Source organism: Arachis hypogaea, chromosome 10 (assembly GCF_003086295.3).
Source record: "Arachis hypogaea cultivar Tifrunner chromosome 10, arahy.Tifrunner.gnm2.J5K5, whole genome shotgun sequence".
Taxonomy (NCBI): domain Eukaryota; kingdom Viridiplantae; phylum Streptophyta; class Magnoliopsida; order Fabales; family Fabaceae; genus Arachis; species Arachis hypogaea.
The window spans coordinates 76,358,076-76,369,190 of NC_092045.1; positions in this window are offsets into that span (position 1 = coordinate 76,358,076).

The window sequence follows — 11,115 nt, forward strand, 5'->3', positions numbered from 1 at the left end:
AAATATGCAATGAATCCCAAAAACATCTATGAAGATCAGTATTAATTAGATGAGCGGGGTTTTTACTTTTTGCCTCTGAATAGTTTTGGCATCTCACTCTATCCTTTGAAATTCAAAATGATTGGCTTCTTTAGGAACTCAGAGTCCAGATAGTGTTAATGATTCTCTTAGTAAAGTATGATGATTCTTGAACATAGCTACTTATTGAGTCTTGGCTGTGGCCCAAAGCACTCTGTCTTCCAGTATTACCACCGGATACATACATGCCACAGACACATAATTGGGTGAACCTTTTCAGATTGTGACTCAGCTTTGCTAAAGTCCCCAATTAGAGGTGTCCAGGGTTCTTAAGCACACTCTTATTTGCCTTGGATCACAACTCCTATTTCTCTATTTCTTCTCTCTTTTTTTTTTCTTTTTTTTTTCGATTTTTTTTTTTTTGAATAGCTTTTTCTTGCTTCAAGAATCATTTTTTATGATTTTTCAGATCCTCAGTAACATGTCTCCTTTTTCATCATTCTTTCAAGAGCCAACATTCATGAACCACAAATTCAAAAGACATATGCACTGTTTAAGCATACATTCAGAGAACAAAAATATTGCCACCACATCAAACCAATTAAACTGTTATAAAATTCAAAATTCATGCAATTCTTTCCTTTTTTCAATTAAGCACATTTTTATTTAAGAAAGGTGATGGATTCATAGGACATTCATAGCTTTAAGGCATAGACACTAAGACACTAATGATCACAAGACACAAACATGGACAAACATAAGCATAAAATTCGAAAAACAGAAGAACAAATAACAAGGAAATCAAAGAACGGGTCCACCTTAGTAATGGCGGCTCTTTCTTGCTCTTGAAGATCCTATGGAGTGCTTGAGCTCCTCAATGTCTCTTCTTTGTCTTTGTTGCTCCTCCCTCATGATTCTTTGATCTTCTCTAATTTCATGAAGGATGATGGAGTGTTCTTGATGCTCCACCCTTAGTTGTCCCATGTTGGAACTCAACTCTCCTAGGGAGGTGTTTAATTGCTCCCAATAGTTTTGTGGAGGAAAGTGCATCCCTTGAGGAATCTCAGGGATTTCATGATGAGTGGGATCTCTTGTGTGCTCCATCCTCTTCTTAGTGATGGGCTTGTCCTCATCAATGGGGGTGTCTCCCTCTATGTCAATTCCAACTGAATAACAGAGGTGACATATGAGATGAGGAAAGGCTAACCTTGCCAAGGTAGAGGACTTGTCCGCCACCTTATAGAGTTCTTGGGCTATAACCTCATGAACCTCTATTTCTTCTCCAATCATGATGCTATGGATCATGATAGCCCGGTCTATGGTAACTTCGGACCGGTTGCTAGTGGGAATGATTGAGCGTTGTATGAACTCTAACCATCCTCTAGCCACGGGCTTGAGGTCATGCCTTCTCAATTGAACCGGCTTTCCCCTTGAATCTTGCTTCCATTGTGCGCCCTCTTCACATATGACTGTGAGGACTTGGTCCAACCTTTGATCAAAGTTGACCCTTCTTGTGTAAGGATGTTCATCTCCTTGCATCATAGGCAAGTTGAACGCCATCCTCACACTCTCCGGACTAAAATCCAATTATTTCCCCCGAACCATAGTAAGATAATTCTTTGGATTCGGGTTCACACTTTGGTCATGGTTCTTGGTGATCCATGCATTGGCATAGAACTCTTGAACCATCAAGATTCCAACTTGTTGAATGGGGTTGGTAAGAACTTCCCAACCTCTTCTTCGGATCTCATGTCGGATCTCCGGATATTCACCCTTTTTGAGTGAAAAGGGGACCTCGGGGATCACCTTCTTCAAGGCCACAACTTCATAGAAGTGGTCTTGATGCACCCTTGAGATGAATCTATCCATCTCCCATGACTCGGAGGTGGAAGCTTTTGCCTTCCCTTTCCGCTTTCTAGAGGTTTCTCCGGCCTTGGATGCCATAAATGGTTATGGAAAAACAAAAAGCAATGCTTTTACCACACCAAACTTAAAATGTTTGCTCGTCCTCGAGCAAAAGAAGAAAGAAGAGAGTAGAAGAAGAAGAAATGAGGAAGAGGGAGATGGTGGTGTATTCGGCCAAAGAGGGGGAGAAGTGGTGTTTAGGTTGTGTGAAAATGAAGGGTTGAAGAAGGGTATATATAGGATAGAGCGGGGTAATGGTTCGGCCATTATGGGTGGGTTTGGGAGGGAAAGTGGTTTGAATTTGAAGGGTGAGGTTGGTGGGGATTTATGAAGGATGGATGTGAGTGGTGAAGAGAAAGATGGGATTTGATAGGTGAAGGGTTTTTGGGGAAGAGGTGTTGAGGTGATTGGTGAATGGGGGAAGAAGAGAGAGAGTGATGGTAGGGTCCTGTGGGGTCCACAGATCCTGTGGTGTCAAGGAAAAGGCATCCTTGCACCAAATGGCATCAAAATCCACGTTTTGAGCCATTTCTGGCGTTAAACGCCGGGCTGGTGCCCATTCCTGGCGTTTAACGCCAGGTTCTTGCCCTTTCCTGGCGTTTAACGCCAGTCTGGTGCCCCTTTCTGGCGTTAAACGCCCAGAAGGGTGCCAGACTGGGCGTTAAACGCCCAACTGCTAGGCTTACTGTCGTTTGAACGCCAGCAGCATCTTCCTCCAGGGTGTGCTATTTTTCTTCCTGTTTTTCATTCTGTTTTTGCTTTTTCTATTGTTTTTGTGACTTCTTATGATCATCAACCTACAAAAAAGATAAAATAACAAAAGAAAATAGTTAATTATAAAACATTGGGTTGCCTCCCAACAAGCGCTTTCTTTAATGTCATTAGCTTGACAGAGGACTCTCATGGAGCCTCAGAAATGCTCAGAACCGTGTTGGAACCTGCCAACACCAAATTTAGAGTTTGAATGTGGGGGTTCAACACCAAACTTAGAGTTTGGCTGTGGCCTCCCAACACCAAACTTAGAGTTTGACTGTGGGGGCTCTGTTTGGCTCTGTTTGGAGAGAAGCTCTTCATGCTTCCTCTCCATGATGACAGAGGGATATCCTTGGCCCTTAAACACCAAGGGTTCTTCATTCACTTGAATGATCAACTCTCCTCTATCAACATCAATCACAGCCTTTGCTGTGGCTAGGAAGGGTTTGCCAAGGATGATGGATTCATCCATGCTCTTCCCAGTCTCTAGGACTATGAAATCAGTAGGGATGTAATGGTCTTCAACTTTAACTAGAACATCCTCTACAAGTCCATAGGCTTGTTTTCTTGAGTTGTCTGCCATCTCTAGTGAGATTTTTGCAGCTTGCACCTCAAAGATCCCTAATTTCTCCATTACAGAGAGGGGCATGAGGTTTACACTTGACCCTAAGTCACACAAGGCCTTCTTGAAGGTCATGGTACCTATGGTACAAGGTATAGAAAACTTCCCAGGGTCCTGCCTCTTTTGAGGCAATTTCTGCCTAGACAAGTCATCCAGTTCTTTGGTGAGCAAAGGAGGTTCATCCTCCCAAGTCTCATTTCCAAATAACTTGTCATTTAGCTTCATGATTGCTCCAAGGTATTTAGCAACTTGCTCTTCAGTGACATACTCATCCTCTTCAGAGGAAGAATACTCATCAGAGCTCATGAATGGCAGAAGTAAGTCCAATGGAATCTCTATGGTCTCAGTTTGAGCCTCAGATTTCCATGGCTCCTCATTGGAGAACTCATTGGAGGCTAGTGGACGTCCAGTGAGGTCTTCCTCAGTGGCGTTCACTGCCTCTTCTTCCTCCCAGAATTCGGCCATGTTGATGGCCTTGCACTCTCCTTTTGGATTTTCTTCAGTATTGCTTGGGAGAGTACTTGGAGGGAGCTCAGTAATTTTCTTGCTCAGCTGACCCACTTGTCCTTCCAAATTTCTAATAGAGGACCTTGTTTCAGTCATGAAACTTTGAGTGGTTTTAATTAGATCAGAGACCATGGTTGCTAAGTCAGAGGTATTCTGCTTAGAGCTCTCTGTCTGATGCTGAGAAGATGATGGAAACGGCTTGCTATTGCTAAACCTGTTTCTTCCACCATTATTGTTATTGAAACCTTGTTGAGGTCTCTGTTGATCCTTCCATGAAAGATTTGGATGATTCCTCCATGAAGGATTGTAGGTGTTTCCATAGGGTTCTCCCATGTAATTCACCTCTTCAATTGAAGGGTTCTCAGGATCATAAGCTTCTTCCTCAGATGAAGCCTCCTTAGTACTGCTTGGTGCATTTTGCATTCCAGACAGACTTTGAGAAATCATATTGACTTGTTGAGTCAATATCTTATTCTGAGCCAATATGGCATTCAGAGTGTCAATCTCAAGAACCCCTTTCTTCTGACCAGTCCCATTGTTCACAGGATTTCTTTCAGAAGTGTACATGAATTGGTTATTTGCAACCATTTCAATCAGTTCCTGAGCCTCTGCAGGCGTCTTCTTTAGATGAAGAGATCCTCCAGAAGAGCTATCCAAGGACATCTTGGACAGTTCAGAGAGACCATCATAGAAAATACCTATGATGCTCCACTCAGAAAGCATGTCAGTGGGACATTTTCTGATCAATTGTTTGTATCTTTCCCAAGCTTCATAGAGGGATTCTCTTTCCTTCTGTCTGAAGGTTTGGACTTCCACTCTAAGCTTACTCAATTTTTGAGGTGGAAAGAACTTTGCCAAGAAGGCATTGACTAGCTTTTCCCAAGAGTCCAGGCTTTCTTTAGGTTGAGAATCCAACCATGTTCTAGCTTTGTCTCTTACAGCAAAAGGGAATAGCATCAGTCTGTAGACCTCAGGGTCAACCCCATTAGTCTTGACTGTGTCACAGATTTGCAAGAACTCAGCTAAAAACTGATGAGGATCTTCCAGTGGAAGTCCATGGAACTTGCAATTCTGTTGCATTAGAGAAACTAATTGAGGCTTAAGCTCAAAGTTGTTTGCTCCAATGGCAGGGATAGAGATGCTTCTCCCATAGAAGTCGGGAGTAGGTGCAGTAAAGTCACCCAGCACCTTCCTTGCATTGTTGGCATTGTTGTTGTTTTCGGCTGCCATTTGTTCTTCTTCCTTGAAGAATTCGGTCAGGTGCTCTAAAGAGAGTTGTGCTTTGGCTTCTCTTAGCTTTCTCTTCAAGGTCCTTTCAGGTTCAGGATCAGCCTCAACAAGAATGCCTTTGTCTTTGCTCCTGCTCATAAGAAAGAGAAGGAAACAAGAAAATGTGGAATCCTCTATGTCACAGTATAGAGATTCCTTTAGGTGTCAGAGGAAAAGAAGAGTAGAAGACAGAAGTGGAAAATTCGAACTTATCAAAGGAGATGGAGTTTGAATTTTGCATTAAGGGATAGTGTTAGTCCATAAATAGAAGGATGTGAGAAGGAGGGAAGTAATTTTCGAAAATTAAGTGGGAAATTTGAAAACATTTTTGAAAAACATTACTTAATTTTCGAAAATGAAAATGGAAAAGAAATCAAGTGATTTTTGAAAAAGATTTTGAAGTTAGAAATCAAAAAGATTTGATTGAAAACTATTTTGAAAAAGATGTGGTTAAGAAGATATAATTGATAAAAAAAATGTGATTGAGAAGATATGATTTGAAAAACATTTTAAAAAGATTTGATTTGAAAATTAAAAACTTGACTAACAAGAAAAGATATGATTCAAACATTAAACCTTTCTCAACAGAAAAGGTAACATACTTGAAATGTTGAATCAAATCATTAATTGATAGTAAGTATCTTTAAAAATGGAAGGAAATTGGTTTTGAAGAAGATTTGATTGGAAAATTGATTTGAAAAAGATTTGATTTTGAAAAGATTTTGAAAACTTAGAAAAAATTTGATTTGAAAACAAAATCTTCCCTTCTAGCCATCCTGGCGTTAAACGCCCAGAATGGTGCACATTCTGGCGTTTAACGCCCAAAATGCTACCCTTTTGGGCGTTAAACGCCCAACCAGGTACCCTGGCTGGCGTTTAAACGCCAGTCTGTCCTTCTTCACTGGGCGTTTTGAACGCCCAGCCTTTTTTTGTGCAATTCCTCTGCTGTATGTTCTGAATCTTCAATTCTCTGTATTATTGACTTTAAAAGACACAAATTAAAAATATTTTTGGATTTTTAATAATAAGGACAAACCAAAATGCAACAAGAATCAAATAACAATGCATGCAAGACACTAAACTTAGCAGTTTGTATACCACTGACACTAACAAAATGAAAATGCATATGAGACACACAAAACAATCAAGTCAATAGAATTTCAAAGATCAGAGCAAGTAAATCATGAAGAACATCTTGAAGATCACTTAGACACATGAATGCATGCAATTGACACCAAACTTATGATGAGACACTAGACTTAAACAAGAAATATTTTTGGATTTTATAATTTTGTAAAATTTTTTTGTGTTTTTTCGAAAATTAAGTGGAAAAAGATATCAAAATTCTTAATGAGAATTCCAGGAATCAGTGCAATGTTAGTCTAAGACTCCGGTCCAGGAATTAGACATGGCTTCACAGCCAGCCAAGCTTTCAAAGAAAGCTTCGGTCCAAAACACTAGACATGGCCAGAGGCCAGCCAAGCCTTAGCAGATCACTGCTCCAAAAGCAAGATTGATAAGAAATCAACAAGCTCTTGTGGTGATAAGTTGAAACCTCGGTCCAATGAGATTAGACATGGCTTCTCAGCCAGCCAGATTTCAACAAATCATCATGAAACTCTAGAATTACTCTTCAAGAATTTCGAAAAAAAAATAAATACCTAATCTAAGCAACAAGATGAACCGTCAGTTGTCCAGCCTGAACAATCCCGGGCAGTAACACCAAAAACTTGATGTTGCTGCCGGATCTTGGCACTGATGTTACCAAAAGCTTGCTCAAAACTTGAACAATCCCCGGCAACGGCGCCAAAAACTTGGTGCTGTTGCCGGCTTTTGGCACTAATGTTACCGAAAGCTTGCTCAAAACTAGAACAATCCCCGGCAACGGCGCCAAAAACTTGGTACTGTTGCCGGCTTTTGGCACTAATGTTACCGAAAGCTTGCTCAAAACTAGAACAATCCCCGGCGACGGCGCCAAAAACTTGGTGGGCGAAATTGTGAACAATACTTTTTCACAACTCTCATAATCCCCGGTAATGGCTCCAAGAACGTGGTAGCTCAATACCATGGCATTACACAACTTCGCACAACTAACCAGCAAGTGCACTGGGTCGTCCAAGTAATAAACCTTACGTGAGTAAGGGTCGATCCCACGGAGATTGTTAGTATTGAAGCAAGCTATGGTCATCTTGTAAATCTTAGTCAGGCAAACTCAAATGTATATGGTGATGAACGAAAATAACACAAAGATAAAGATAGAGATACTTATGTAATTCATTGGTAGGAACTTCAGATAAGCGCATGAAGATGCCTTCCCTTCCGTCTCTCTGCTTTCCTACTGCCTTCATCCAATCCTTCTTACTCCTTTCCATGGCAAGCTTAAGCAAGGGTTTCACCGTTGTCAGTGGCTACCTCCCATCCTCTCAGTGAAAGCGATAGCATATGCTCTGTCACAGCATAGCGGAATTCATCTGTCGGTTCTCAATCAGGCCGGAATAGAATCCAGTGATTCTTTTGCGTCTGTCACTAACGCCCCACCCTCAGGAGTTTGAAGCACGTCACAGTCATTCAGTCATTGAATCCTACTCAGAATACCACAGACAAGGTTAGACCTTCCGGATTCTCTTGAATGCTGCCATCAGTTCTCGCCTATACCACGAAGACTCTGATCTCACGGAATGGCTGGCTCGTTTGTCAGGCGAGCACTCGGTTGTCAGGCGATCAACCATGCATCGTGCAATCAGGAATCCAAGAGATATTCACTAGAGCCTTGAACGCTTGTAGAACAAGAGTGGTTGTCAGTCACCTTGTTCATGGGTGAGAATGGTGATGATTCGTGACAATCATTACCTTCATTAAGTTGAAGAACGAGTGATATCTTGGATAAAGAACAAGCGGAATTGAATGGAAGAACAATAGTAATTGCATTAATACTCGAGGTACAGCAGAGCTCCACACCTTAATCTATGGTGTGTAGAAGCTCCACCGTTGAAAATACATAAGCATAAGGTCTAGGCATGGCCGAATGGCCAGCCTCCCAATGATCTAAGAACTAAAATGTCCAAAGATGATCTAGAGATCTAAAGTGATCAAAAGATTTCTAATACAATAGTCAAAGGTCCTACTTATAGAAAACTAGTAGCCTAAGGTGTACAGAAATGAGTAAATGACATAAAAATCCTCTTCCGGGCCCACTTGGTGTGTGCTTGGGCTGAGCAATGGAGCATTTTCGTGTAGAGACTCTTCTTGGAGTTAAACGCCAGCTTTAGTGCCAGTTTGGGCGTTTAACTCCCATTTGGGTGCCAGTTCCAGCGTTTAACGCTGGGATTTCTTGAGGTGACTTTGAACGCCGGTTTGGGCCATCAAATCTTGGGCAAAGTATGGACTATCATATATTGCTGGAAAGCCCAGGATGTCTACTTTCCAACGCCGTTGAGAGCGTGCCAATTGGTCTTCTGTAGCTCTAGAAAATCCACTTCGAGTGCAGGGAGGTCAGAATCCAACAGCATCTGCAGTCCTTTTTGGTCTCTGAATCAGATTTTTGCTCAGGTCCCTCAATTTCAGCCAGAAAATACCTGAAATCACAGAAAAACACACAAACTCATAGTAAAGTCCAGAAAAGTGAATTTTGACTAAAAACTAATAAAAATATACTAAAATCTAACTAGATCATACCAAAAACATACTAAAAATAATGCCAAAAAGTATACAAATTATCCGCTCATCAAACGCCAAGTTATAACGTGTTTTGGACGTTCAACTCCAGGTCGTGACGTGTTCTGGCGTTTAACTCCAGACAGCAGCATGTACTTGGCGTTGAACGCCACTTTACGTCATCAATTCCCAAATAAAATATGGACTATTATATATTGCTGGAAAGCTCTAGATGTCTACTCTCCAACGCCATTGAGAGCGCGCAATTTGGAGTTCTGTAACTCCAGAAAATTCATTTTGAGTGCAGGGAGGTCAGATTCCAACAGCATCAGCAGTCCTTTGTCAGCCTCCTATCAGAGTTTTGCTCAAGTCCCTCAATTTCAGCCAGAAATTACCTGAAATTACAGAAAAATACACAAACTCATAGTAAAGTCCAGAAATGTGAATTTAACATAAAAACTAATGAAAATATCCCTAAAAGTAGCTTGAATTTACTAAAAACTACCTAAAAATAATGCCAAAAAGCGTATAAATTATCCGCTCATCATTGCCTGACGTCTAGGGACGCGCACGTGCACTGTACGCGTGTGCACTGATGGAGCAGCGTGGTCTATTTTGGGCAACTCGTTGGGGGCAATTTCTAGCTCATTTTGGGCCCAATTCAACTCATTTCTAATGCTATTGACACAAGGATTGAAGGGGGAATGAACCAAGTAATCATAGTTTAGTTTTCATCATGTTTTAGGGTAGAATTCTAGAGAGAGAAGTTTTCCCTTCTCTCTAGAATTTAGGGTAGTTTAGGTTTAATTTTCTTAGATCCAACTTTCAATTCTTGTTTTGATTTAGTTTTCCTTCTTAATTTCTTGTATTACATCTTTTCTCTTTTAGTTTTACTTGTTCATTTCCTTCATTTTGTTACTTTTATGCTTATGAACCCTTGTTGGATCTTAATTTTCTTTAATGCAAATTTATTTTTCCATGTCTCTTTTATGTTGATCTTGATTGTTATTATTGATTTCTTGTTCATGATAGTTATGGTTTCTTTTAATTCTTGCATTTTATGATGTTTACTTTTCTTGCACTATAGGTGTTTGTTAAAATGCTTTCACTAGTTTTTGAGTAGTTCTCTTAACTCTTGGCCTAGGCTAAGGGAATTGAGTGACCTTGAGTCATTGGGTCTCAATGAATTGGTGATTTGAGAACCCTTGGTGATCAATTTGATAGCCATTGACACTAGCCTACTACTATGTTAATTAGTAGTGAGGTTAGACCTTATGGGTTGATGTGATCAAGCCTATTTGATATACTTCAAGCCTAGGAGTAGATATTACATACTTAAGGCTTTTGGAAGTAGACTTAATAGGTTGACCTCTCATAATTATCAATATATGGGTTGTAGACAAGGATGGTGATCTCAATTACTTATGTCTAGCCAAGAGTACTTTTCTATTTCTTTTGTTAGTTCATTGTTCATTTACTTTTCTTTCCATTTACTTTTTTTGCAAAAAAATATAAAATCAAACCCCCTTGCATCCTCATAGCCAATAATTGAGCATTTCATTGCAATTCCTTGTGAGATGACCCGGAGTTGAAATACTTCGGTTAATTCTTATTTGGGGTTTGTACATGTGACAACTCAAATTTTTGATGTGGGAATTGTTTGTTGGTTTAGAACTATGCTTACAATGAAGTCCTTATTTCTATGAGAGGAATTCTAGACCATCGAGCAAATCTCATTTATCAGACATCAATTCGAATTGGGGTATTTTCCGCTGGTATATAAGATTTGGTTATCCTCTTTGTATCGGAAAATGCATCAGGCAATTCATTTGCTATTCTTTGCAAATGTATAATCTTTTGAACTTCTAGCTCACATTGCCCTGATCGAGGATCTAAATGCATTAAGGATGATGCATTCCAATTAAGTTCCTTTTCAGGAAGCTTATTCTCTCCCCCTAATATTGGAAATTTTGATTCATCAAAATGACAATCCACAAACCGAGATTTAAATACATCTCCAGTTTGTATCTTAAGATACCTCACTATAGAGGGAGAATCATATCCAACATATATCCCCAATTTTCTTTGGGGTCCCATTTTGGTGCGATTAGGTGGTGCAATGGGAACATATATCGCACATCCAAATATTCTTAAATGGGAAACATTTTGCTGCTGGACAAAAGCTAATTGCATAGGAGAGAACTAATGGTAACTCGTTGGTCTCAAACGAATAAGTTTTGTGGCATGTAAAATAACATGCCCTCAAACCGAAGTTGGGAGATTTGTTCTCATAAGTAAGGGTCTAGCAATTAATTGGAGGCATTTAATAAGTTATTCTACTAACCCATTGTGTGTGTGAACATAAGCTACTGGATGCTCAACACTTA